Genomic DNA, 12,162 nt, shown 5'->3' with positions numbered 1-12,162 from the left:
AATGTCAGAGTTAATGTTTGATTCCCTTAAGAATCTAGATACAGGTTACTGAGCTGAACTCACTGGGGCTCCCCTACTATGAGCTGGAATCACTAAGAGCTGAAATCACTAAAGAGCTGGACTTGCTGAGCTGGACTTGCTGAGCTGAGAGCACTGAGTACTGTGCTTACGAGTGGGGGAGCCTGAAGCAATACCATGGAGCAGAGCAGCTGGCAGAGCGGAGTGGAGCAGTTTGTGCAGCCCTGGGTGAGTGGAGCCAAGCAGCTCGCGAGGACGGCCGGAGCAGATCACAGGACAGCTGGTGGACCAGAGCAGCTGGCAGAGCAGAGCAGCCCACAGAGCCAGCGGAGCTGAGCGGTTGCGGGGACAGCTGGTGGAAGCAGAACCCCACGAAGAGGCAGGGCAGTTGGCCCCGAACCACGTAAGGTGCCCCTTTCTACCCAGGCTGGGGAGGGGGACCTCTGCAAAGAGACTCTTGAACTCTGGGGCTGCACTGACCCGGGACAGAGACTTTTGGATTGTGGGACTTTTGGGACTGTGGGTCATTTGGGGGGTTGCTGGACTCAAGGGCCCAGAAAAAAGGGCACGGCCCAATTTGCTGGGGTGGGTCTTTGCTCACGGTTTGACCCATGATCTCTAGTTAAGGTATTTTCCAAATTTAATGCTTGTTGTTGTTTATCTTATGTAATTAAACCTTTTCTGCTACACCAAGAGTCTGTGCTTGCGAGAGGGGAAGTATTGCCTCCTTGAGGCGCCCAGGGGTGTGTGTAGGATTTTCCCAGGTCACTGGGTGGGGGCTCGAGCTGGTTTGCATTACGTTGTGGGGAAGGGACCCCTAGGTATTGAACCTGGCCCTTGCTGCTATCGTTTCAGCCTTGCAGAGGGGTTACATATATAAGGCAACACCTCCTCCATTTTTCCCTGCCTGTCCTTCCTGATTAAACTGTACCCTTCTATACCAATAATCCAGTCATGTGTATTATCCCACCAAGTCTCCATGATGCCAACAATGTCACATTTGTGTTTATTTACTAGCATTTCAAATTCTTCCTGATTATTCTCCATACTTCTCACATTAGTATACAGACATCTAAGATACTGACTTGATCCCCTTCCCATCCCTGCAGTTCTGTTTTGTCTCTCCCTTATTTCTGCTATAGCAGCCCATGCTCCCCCCAGATTACAATCCTTCTTCCTGGTCTCCATGGTTTTGACTTACCTGTGGGCTTTGATCACCTGCCCCTGTTGAACCTAGTTTAAAGCCCTCCTCACTAGGTTAGCCAGTCTGTATCCAAATATGCTCTTGCCCTTCTTCTTTATCCCAATTTGCAGTGCTTTTGATCTTGCAGTGTTAAGAATCCTTGGTCATTATCTATCTATCTATCTATCTATCTATCTATCTATCTATCTATCTATCTATCTATCTATCTATCTATCTATCCACCCACTGCCAGGATTGTTTGGTTTTCTCTCTCTCCCATGCCTCCATCACTGTATTATTCAACAGCTGTTGTTGTGCCCCTTCACTGCATGTTCTGAGTTGCAGTGTCTCTCTGTAGTTCCTAGCACAGATGGGTGCTCCCTGCTTTCCTCCTAGGGCAGGCTTGGGTGAGACGCGTTGGACTAATTGGGATCAGGGACTGAAAGCCCCTCCCAGCTCTAGAGCTGATCCCACCTTGTGCAGGCTTCAGACATAGTCACAGCCCAGGATGTCCCTGTTCTGGGGCTAAATAGCTGAATCTGGTCTCCAGGGATGTGAGCCCAGCTCTGATCTCACCTCTGGAGCAAATCACCCTGACAATCTGCACTAGCTGATCCTAACCCCCCAGAGGGGGAACAGCACGTGCCCTGGATCTCACACGATGGCAGCATCCCTGGAAGGACCCTTGGCTAAAAGCAAGACAGGGCTGAGTCACAAAGGGTGTCCCCACAGGATGGCAAAATAAAATATAAATTAGTAGAACAGACATGTGACCTACTATAGCTGAGAGCCTAGTGGCACCAGAGTCTCAGCTGGCCTGGAATGGCCTGTTCCTTCATTAACTCCACATAATCACCTCTGAGTGAACAGAGATGGTCTTCTCCTCCATTGCACCAGCCACTCTTGGGATGCAGTCACCAGAGGAATTCACAGCTCAGACTGTCCTGGCTGCGTGAAGTTGGTAACTAGAAGGTACCCAGAGGCAAACGCTAACAACTAAGGACCAGGACCTGAGCTGGTGTAAATTGATGGTGTAAAGTTCTATTGACTTCAGAGTAGCAAGGGCTGTTTACACCAGTTGGGATCTGGATCACTGGCTGCCATGGAGCTACATCCATTTACACCATCTGGGGATCTGGCCCATGAGGCAGTTTCCAATCCATATTCTTTGCCTGTGAAACTGAACCAAAGAAGAGCCAAAAGTTTGTAAACAGTCTGCTCTTTCCTAGCGCTTTGTCCATTGAGATTAGTTACAAATGTAATTTGTAAGGGTGACAGAGTGATTCATTCCCCCTGGGCAGGGGTGATCTGGAGCCGGTTCCACCGATTCGCAGGAAATGGTTGTTAAATTTAGAAGCAGTTTTAGAACCGCTTGTTAACTGGCTTCCCTGCAAGAGAAGCTGTCATAAACAGATAGTTAAGGGTTAAGGTCTTTTTTAGCTGTAAAAGGTTAACAAGCTCAGTGAACCTGGCTAACACCTGACCAGAGGACCAATCAGGAGACAAGATACTTTCAAACCTCAGTGGAGGGAAGCCTTTGTTTGGGTTCTTTGTTTTGGGGGATGTTCTCTCTTTGGATCTAAGAGGGGCCAGACGTATATCCAGGCTCTCCAAGCTTCCTGAAATATTCTCTTCTATTCAGTATAGTGAGTATTAGAAAGGCGGATTAGTCTTTTGATTAATGTCTGTATTTGCAAATGTATATTTTGCTGGTACGATTTTTACCTCTGTTTGCTGTATTTGTACTGATGCTAGCTCTCTAGTTTTTATAAGCTATATATCCTGTAAGCATTTCCATCCTGATTTTACAGAGATAGTTTTTTACTTTCTCTTTCTTTAATTAAAAGCTTTTCTTTTTAAGAACCTGTTTGATTTTTCCCTTGTTTGAGACCCCAGGGGATTAGTCTGACTCACCAGGGATAGGTGGGGGGAAGATAGGAGCGGGGAAGGTGAATCCCTCTTTGTTTTAGATTCAAGGAGTTTGAATCAAGGTAGTCTTCCCTGATGATCAAGGTAGGGAAAGTCTGGGAGGGGGGAATGGTTTATTTCCCTTTGTGTTCAGATCCCAGGAGTTTGGATCTGTGTTCCCCAGGGAAAGGTTTGGAGGGACAGGGAGTGTGTCAAAACACTATATTGTTGGCTGGTGGCAGTGTTAACAGATCTAAGCTAGGATTTAAGCTTAGAAGGGTCCTTGCAAGTCCCCATCTCTTGGAAGCTAAAGTTCAAAGTGGGGAACAAACCTATGACAGAAGCTTTGATGGGCTCTGGCCGGGAAGCCTGTAATTCCTGCTCCCGGCCCCTGGGGGGGCACTGCGCTGTGCTGCAGGAGCCATATGGGCTGCCTCCTGGCCATGTTGCTGCTGCTCCTTGGACCTCTGGCCCTGGGACTCCTGCCGCTGCCTGGTGAGTCTCCGACTGCGTCCTGCTGCTCGGGCTGCTCCCAGCCGCTCCCCCCGGGTGAGTGTCTGCACCCCTCCCCCGCCTTCCCTGCCCACAGCCACACCCTGCCTGCAGTCACCCGCAGCCAGCCCCTGTCTGCCTCACCTGCCCACAGCCAGCCCCTGTTGCAGCCACCCCGTGTCACACTCCCTGCCTCCAGCCAGCCCTGCCCCACGCCCCTGTCTGCAGCCAGCCCCATGTCCACTGGTGCCCTGCAGTTCTCAGGGAAGTAACCCTGCACACCTGTTTCAATGAGGAGGGGCAGAGAGCAGCTGGGACCCACACATGCACACCCTAGGGTCACCAGACAGCAAGTGTGAAAAATCAGGACAGGGGATGAGGGGTAATAGGAGCCTATATAAGAAAAAGACCCAAAAATTGAGACTGTCCCTATAAAATCGGGACATCTGGTCACCCTAGCACACCCCAAGGAAGTGGCGTGGACCCACACATGTGAAAAGGAGCTCATTTCTAGTTCAGCCCCATCTTTTTAAAAAAGAACTTTAGGTAGGGTTAACATACAACTGTATTTTCCTGGACATGTCAGGCTTTTCAGTTCTTAAATCGCTTTTCAGTTCTTAAAACTTCCTCCCAGGAAAATACGGACGTATGGTAACCCTATTGGTAGAAAAAATACATGCTGTGGCACATCCCTTAAATCAGAACTTTGTATAGGGAACCGGTTGTTAAGATTTTAGCAGCTCTTCACTGCCTCTGGGGATAGAAATTTGGAGGAATTCCGTGTTGTGGAGATTTTCGGTATCTGATCTTCAGCTTCTATTGGGATGAATGGCCCCGCTTTTCTTTCTTTCTCAGTAGTTTTATTTTAGTGTTGTCTGCAGAAAGGAAAAAATGTAAGACTCCATTGGCTGCAGATGCACTGTTTAAAAGTGTTACATTCACTCTAGACATTCATGTCAGAGAATGAAATACGAAGGGCCAGATCCCCAGTGGGTATAAATCAGCCCTAGATCTATTGGAATCAATGGTTCAGATCCTCAGCTAGTTCAAATCAGGGTAGCACCGCTGGAGTGAATGGGTCAGAGCCCTATTTTTTGTAAAGCTGCCTTGGAGTCAAAGGGTCCAGATCCCCAAACAGATCTTGTGTAAATAAGTCCAAGCCCCACTGAAGTCGATTAGTTCCTCAGCGGCTGTAAATTGGCATAGTGCTATGGAACCAGGCCAAGTGACATGAGCTGAATATCTATGCCCTGATGTCTTGCTTTTGGTTTGTTCCTGTATCTGAGATTCTCATTGCTGGACATCACAATCCCGTCTCAATGCTCATGGAATATTCCAGTAACGTGGTTAATAGAAACCTATGAGATGGGTACCCAGCCAGTAAACGAACAGATGAATATTATAACTACACAGGAACACCCCGATAGTGAAGGTTGTGCCATGACTTCTGTTTAAAGTTCCACCTCTCTTTAAAAAAATGATATGCTTAGTCAAATTTCTCTGATATTTAATGTGCCTTAGGAGGGTGCAGGGTAGAGTTAGTGACCTAAATTTGAGGTCATTTGAGCTAAGGGTTGTGTAGACATAAGCCCAGTTAAAAGTTTCTAGGTTTGTTTATTTTGCTCAGAGCTAGAGCTCAAACTACTGATGTGATGCAGGACAAAATGGTCTCAAGCTGTTGAGTTTTACCCAATGTAGTACATGGCCCCCACTAAATGTTCTCTGAGCTCATGCAGTCCTCCCGCACTGAAAGAGCTCAGCAAAATGCATGGAAGCAGGAAAGCAGATAATGAATGCAAGGATAGGAGGGACGAGCGAGATAAGAGGTGGTGGGAGCAAGATGAGACGTGGCGGCAGCGCGATGAAAGGAGGCAGGATCCAATGCTGAGGCTACTGGGGGAATCAGACTAATATGCTCTGGCACATGGTGGAGCTGCAGGAAAGGCAGCCGGAGCACAGACCACTGCTGCAGCCCCTGTGTAACTGCCCTTCCCCCTCCCCCTTCCCCATGTTCCATAGCCTCCTCACCCAGATGCTCAAGAAGGTAGGGGGGCGCTCCGGGGACCCAACCTCTCCACCCCAGAAGACTGCCCAAGCAACAGAAAGCTGGCATTCAATAAGTTTTGAAGTGCAGTGTGGCCTTGTCCTTCCCTCCTCCCCTCATCCACTACCCCACCTGCTCCTTCCCTCCTCACCCACCCCTCCCAGGCTACCTTGCGACTTTTCCCCCTATTTGTGTGTTGAATTAATAAAGAATGCATGATTTTGAAACAATAATGACTTTATTGCCTCTGAAAGCAGTAATCAAAGTGGGGAGGTCGGTTGGGTTACAGGAAAGTGGAGTCAGCCAAGGGGGATGGGTTTTCATCAAGGAAAAACAAATAGAACTGTCACAGTGTAGCCTGGCCAGCCATGAAACTGGTTTTCAAAGCTTCTCTGATGCGCAGCTTGCCCAGCTTTGCTCTTGTAATTGCCCTGGTGTCTGGCTGTGCAAAATCAGTGGCCAAGTGATTTGCCTCAACCTCCCACCCCACCATAAACATCTCCCCCTTACTCTCACAGATATTGTGGTGCACACAGCAAGCAGCAATAAAAATGGGAATATTGGTTTCACTGAGGTCTAACTAAGTCAGTAAACTGCCCCAGCGCACTTTTAAACGTCCAAATGCACATTCTACCACCATTCTGCACTTACTCAGCCTATAGTTGAACTGCTCCTTACTACTGTCCAGGTTGCCTGTGTATGGCTTCATGAGCCATGGCATTAAGGGGTAGGCTCGGTCCCCAAGGATAACTATAGGCATTTCAACATCCCCAACGGTAAGTTTCTCATCTGGGAAGTAACTTCCTTCCTGCAACTGTTCAAACAGACTGGAGTTCCTAAAGATGCGAGCGTCATGAACCCTTCCCAGCCATCCCACGTTGATGTCGGTGAAACGTCCCTTGTGATCCACCAGTGCTTGCCGCACCATTGAAAAGTACCCCTTGCGGTTTATGTACTCACTGCCTTGGTGCTCCGGTGCCAAGATAGGGATATGTTATCCGTCTGTCGCCCCACCACAGTTAGGGAAACCCACAGACTCCTCTCCCCACAGATCTAGGAGATCCACCCCCTCCCATGTAGTCCAGGCAGGTGCCTGTTTGCTGCAGGAAGCCAGCATGCTCAGCTATATGAGCTCTCCACACCAAGCAAACAGGAAGAACAATTTAAATCTTCCTATGGCTTTGAAAGAGGAGGGGTGTATGCCTGTGTAGCTGGATGCAGGGCAGCTGAGTTCAAAAACGGTGACCAGAGCAGTAACGGTGGGCATTGTGGGGTACCTCCTGGAGGCCCATTCCAGTGATGTGAGGAATGCAGTGTCTACAATGACGTTGTGTCGCGCTATCTATGTTGCAAAAAGCTCTACGTCTCTTGCCAAGGTGATTTTATTATGTCAGCGTAGCAGGAGAGTTAAATTGGCGGGTGGAGCATTGCAGTGTGTACACTGCCACTGTTTTGTCAACAGAAGCTGCCTTTTGTCGACAAAACTGTGTAGTGTAGACAAAGCCACAATGTTACAGCTAAATATGAGGTAGAAAACATAGTTTAGCATAAGTAGTTCACACATATTCCAAGAGACTATTCAAGATGAAGTGTCCCGTTCACACTCCTCCAGTCATAGAACAAAACAGAGCACACAGAAGCCAAAGTGGAATCTTCCCCCTCTACCCTGCCCTGGAAGGAGCCTTTCTGTACATAAAAGGAGAGTCTCTTCTCCATATCCCTGCATGCTTTCTTGGTAATGGACCACAAGAATGATTGTGGCAAATTATTGCCAGTAATGTTGATATTAGTGTGATGGGGAGACATCTTCTGTGAATTGGACAAAGATCCCCTGTGTATTTCATACGGGCTACCATAAAGAAATCAGAAAAAAAAAAACCCTAACAATTATTTAACCAGAGTGGAACAGCTTCAAATGGAGTGATTGTGGGAGGCTGTAGCAGGGTGGACCCCTGTTCCGGCACTGAAGGGGTTAAAAACAGCCCTGGGAAGGGGCCGAGGCTCAAGAAAGCAGCCTTTAGGCTGGGCTGAGTGGGGCAGTGGCTGCAGCTGAGGCCATGCCCCAAACTGAGCCACAGGGCCTTATAAGAAGGCCAGGGAAGCCAGAAGCCAGGCAGTCTCTCTCTGCCTTCAGAGAGAGAAGGGCCTGGCTGCAGGGAGCTAGAGACTGAATACCTGAGTGAAGCAGGGCTGGGGAAAGGCTGAAGAGCTAGGGAGCTCCTGCCTGGAAAGCCCCAGGCTGCGGCCTAGCAGAGGGCTAACAGGTACTGGGGGGTGCAGAGGGCAGCCCAGGGGTAGGCCAAGGCAGCAGGTCCAAACCCAACCTTGCCAGTGATGAGTAGGCTGATACTGCAGTCTTCCCCAGGATGTGGGGCTAGCCAATGACTAGCAGTAGCCATATACTGAGGCAAGGTGGGGATAGAGGGTGGGGTTCCCTAAGGAGGGGAGACCCTAAGAGAAAGGGGTTATTGCTATGGGGCAGCACCCCATGTAAGATGGCACCGGGTCCAGGGAGGGACATGGGAGGCCTGAAGACAGGCGGATCACCGGCCTGCAGAGGGCGCACCGAACTGGAACAGAGCTAATTCCCAGAGTCACCAGCAGGAGGCGCCGCAGGGGTGAGTCTGACCCGTCTACAGGCCTCACATCAGAAAACCCCTAACACTGATGACATGGACGGGACACTGGATCCTTTCTCTATGCAAGGCCTTGTCAATTATGATCTCTCTCTCTACTCCATTCATCAATGTGGTGTCTAAATTCACTGACACACCAGGTCCCAGAATCCTAATTTTTGAAAGAAGGCGGCAAGAGTGGCAGAATGGTGTCAGAGGGCACAACATTAATGAAGATAACATTGCCCTGACAGTTTACATAAGAGCTGAATTTGTGCTGTTCCTCGCGAGACCCACAGCTCCAAGTCTGGAGACTTCTTGCAAGTTCTCAGATGTGAAATGCCGTAAAATCAAGTGACAGCAATATTTGTATTATTTGTTCATTTGGACTGGTAAGAAAGCCCAAACGCTAGACCTCTGCTCTGTATTGTAAGAATATATGCAAAATACACTGACTTGGTCCACCAAATCCTGGGTAACATTCTCCTTCCTTCAGCATTAAACTCTCCCATTAACCGACTGTAATTTTTCGCCATTAACCAATGGCAAAATTTCCCCCATAAGTCAACTGGAACTTTCGCCTCCTTCAACCACCCATAGACTCCTCTGCTCTCCACTAACCAGACAAATCTGTCTTTCTCCACCCGTAGACTCGTCTACTCTCTACTAATGATAAGATTATCCTCCATTCCCCCACCAAAACATTCTCCAGAAGAACCAGCCATAGACCTTTTTACCCTTCACCACACAGAGTCTTCTGCACTTTACAACAATTACAGACCTTCCCTCCTCCTTATTCCCTATTCACAATCCGTACAATTTGCTTTAACCAAACTAGATTTCTTCCCTTTTCACTGACCAGGAGATCATTCCTCATTCATTGACTTTAACATTCTCCCTCCTCAACCAATGAAACTTCCATATAATTTTCTCATCAACCCAGCCAAGCCCTCAAGGAAAGCTTGGGAGAACAGGTAAGCCAGCAGCCCATCCTGAAGATTAACAGACTTGGTTTGCAGCTTCAGAAGACAATTCCACTGTCAATGAAGCACCACTGGTTTATTCACGTGTCTCAGCAGATTACTGTTGCCCTGGTGTCTACCTTAGGATGAGAGAAGGGACACTTTACCTTGATGTTTTCTAATGAGGCCATAAGAACAAACAAAGCTTGAAAGCAGAGCTGGCCAAAACATGGAATTTCCGCTTTGTGGGAAATGTTGCTATTTCAAATTTTCCCTCTAACTGAAAACTCGGGGGCGGAGGTGTTTTAGAAACACCAACACATGAAAAACAAAAGTTTCTCCACAGGACTCCAGCATCTGCTGAGAGAAATTGACATTCTTGTCAGTTTCATGGCTACTAATAGGAGCAGAATGTGAGTTTCGCTCAACTGCTGATTCCAGGCTCCAAGCCAGCTGGATGTCCATATTATGTGACTTAGTGGCCATTTTGGGAAGCCAGCTGGCCTGGAAGTCTGGAAGCCCTGGTGTTCCTGGGCCAAGGTTGTCTGCATGCTGAGATTGCCTTAGAGCCACAGCCCCTGGGAGCCCATACCAAGGTCTTCAAACTTCCTGCTCCTTAGCAGCTCAGCTCAGCAGGCAGGCAATCCATTGCCAATCTGACCTTGCTTCCCTGAAAGTTCATCAAACCTGAGATGTTTCTGTGAATCATTTTTGGGTTCTATGAATCAGCATTTTTGGACAAAACTCTGTTTCAATCAGAAATTTTCCATTCAGCTCTACTTGTGTGCTACCCTGTGATTTATCTCTGCCGGAAGCTGAACTGAGCTCCTACTCTGTATCACTGGCAAAACGGAATGAATACAGTTAACTCTTTTTGCATGAAAAATAATTTTGCTTTTTCAGGGAATGTGATTCAGCTGAGCATTCCAGCCATGCAGACCGGAACATTTATGGAAACAGTGACATTTAGGCAAATGGGATGGGGGTTTGGTCAGTGCATGCAATGGAACTTGCATGGAAGCTAGGGAAGAAACTGGTCTTCCAGGTGCACACTATGTTGGTCAACACCTTGGTGATGAGCATGCTGGTGAGCAGGATTTCCAGGTGGGAGAGGTCGATGATGAAGAGTCATAATGGACTGGTAAGTCGAGAGAAGAAGGCCCAGTGATTCTAGCTTTGAGATAAAAAAAATATTTTATGTTAATAATTCAAACTCAAGAAGGGGAGAGTAATTCCAATGCACCAATTGTAATGCTTTATTTGACTGGGAAAGGAGAGAAACGGAGACAGTGTCAGGGTCTGTCACCAGTTTGGTGTTAGCCTTGAGCCCTATCCATATCCTTAACCCATATCCAACAGAGAATTAAGCATGAGTTTCCCTTTAAACCTACAATTAAAGTAAAGAATGTGCTGAAGTGGCTGTGGAATCAGAGCCTTTGTACAGAGTATTCAAAGGGAGTGAGCATGAAATTCATAATCATGAGTGTTTGGAGCAGATCCTCAGGTGGTGAAAAGTCTCCGAGATCTATTGACTTCAATGGAGCTATGACAATTTAAACCAGCTGAGGACTGCCTCCTTGATTTTTAAGGATTCCGAGTGTGACACTTCCATTTGTTCAGAGAAATGAAAGAGCGTGTTAAAAATGTATCCTGTCAAAACAGCTCAAAGTTCAAACACCAAGTATTTTAGGATTAATTTTTTGTAAATGACAGATAGGGTAAGATATAGCCATACAAATCTTTGTTAAATAATGTTTAATAAGGAGTATTTATAAGAAAATTATGATCTGGACACAGACAATCATTAACAGGAAAAGAAGCACAATAATTTGCACAATAATCTCCATAGATTATTCATTATCTAGCTAGCTAGCTAACATAATTCACAATCAAATGGAAATCGACCATTATGATTAATGAGGTTGTCACTCTGGGGAGTAAACCTTCAGCTCGCTCAGAAAACCCCATCAGAGAGATGACATAATGGCACTTCCAAGAGAGGGCAAACATCAAAAATCCTGTCTAACCAAACCCTCACCACCTCCCCAGGCTTTCCCACCTCCAAAGAAACAAACCAAACCAGACAACAAGTTAAGCAAAATAAATAAATAAATAAATAACTGACAAACAAGTAAAGAAAAAACACAAAGAACAATTGGATTGATACCTTAATCAGAGATTATCCCCCAAAATAAGAAGAGCCAGAAACCTCACTAAGGACTTTGGTATGGGTTCTGATTTTATGGGCAAGGTGCTCAGATAGTATGCTGGCATGGGCGCCGGGTTATATGGGCTGAAGGAGCCCCAGCCCCAGGAATATTCAGAGCTGTGGGCGTGCTCCACCAATATCTGGAGCTGGATTTCTCCCCTGGCCCTGCCTGGAGCAGGCACTGGCCCCTGGCTGCCACTACCATCATCCCCAGCCCCGGAGCATCCCCGCCCACCCAGTAGCGTAGTGGGGTGGAAGGGGGGAAGCAGCCGCTCCCCTTTGAGCACATTTTACAAAATCAGCACCTTTCCAGGCAGCCAGCACTGGGCTCCGGACTTGGAGTCCGGACCGGATTTGCGTGTGGCCGCCAGCTGGCTCTGGGCTCTGCAGGCAGCGTGGGCTGGTTGCCGGGCTCCCCCGGGGAGAGGAGGAGGAGCTCGCAGCTGCCTGCTCCCGGAGCCAGGGTGGGCTCTGCCGGAAGGGGGAGGGGCGGCAGCGCGGCCCCCCCCCCAGTGCGGCAGGGGACTGAGGAGCAGCAGCCCCGTTGGTCCTGGCAGCCTCGTGCAGAGCAAGGCAGCCATGCGGTAGGGAAGGGGGCTCTGAAGCCCAGCTGGTGCTGGTGGAGAGGGAAGGGGGGGGATGTTTTTTTCTCCTGGTCTCTCTTCAGCAGAGGGGCTGAAGGATCAGCAGGACCAGGAGGCAAAGGAGTGACTTTGGGTTATTGCCCCCCC

This window comes from Mauremys mutica, chromosome 12 (assembly GCF_020497125.1).
Source record: "Mauremys mutica isolate MM-2020 ecotype Southern chromosome 12, ASM2049712v1, whole genome shotgun sequence".
In the NCBI taxonomy this organism is placed as follows: Eukaryota; Metazoa; Chordata; order Testudines; family Geoemydidae; genus Mauremys; species Mauremys mutica.
Note: the sequence above shows the minus strand (reverse complement) of the source record.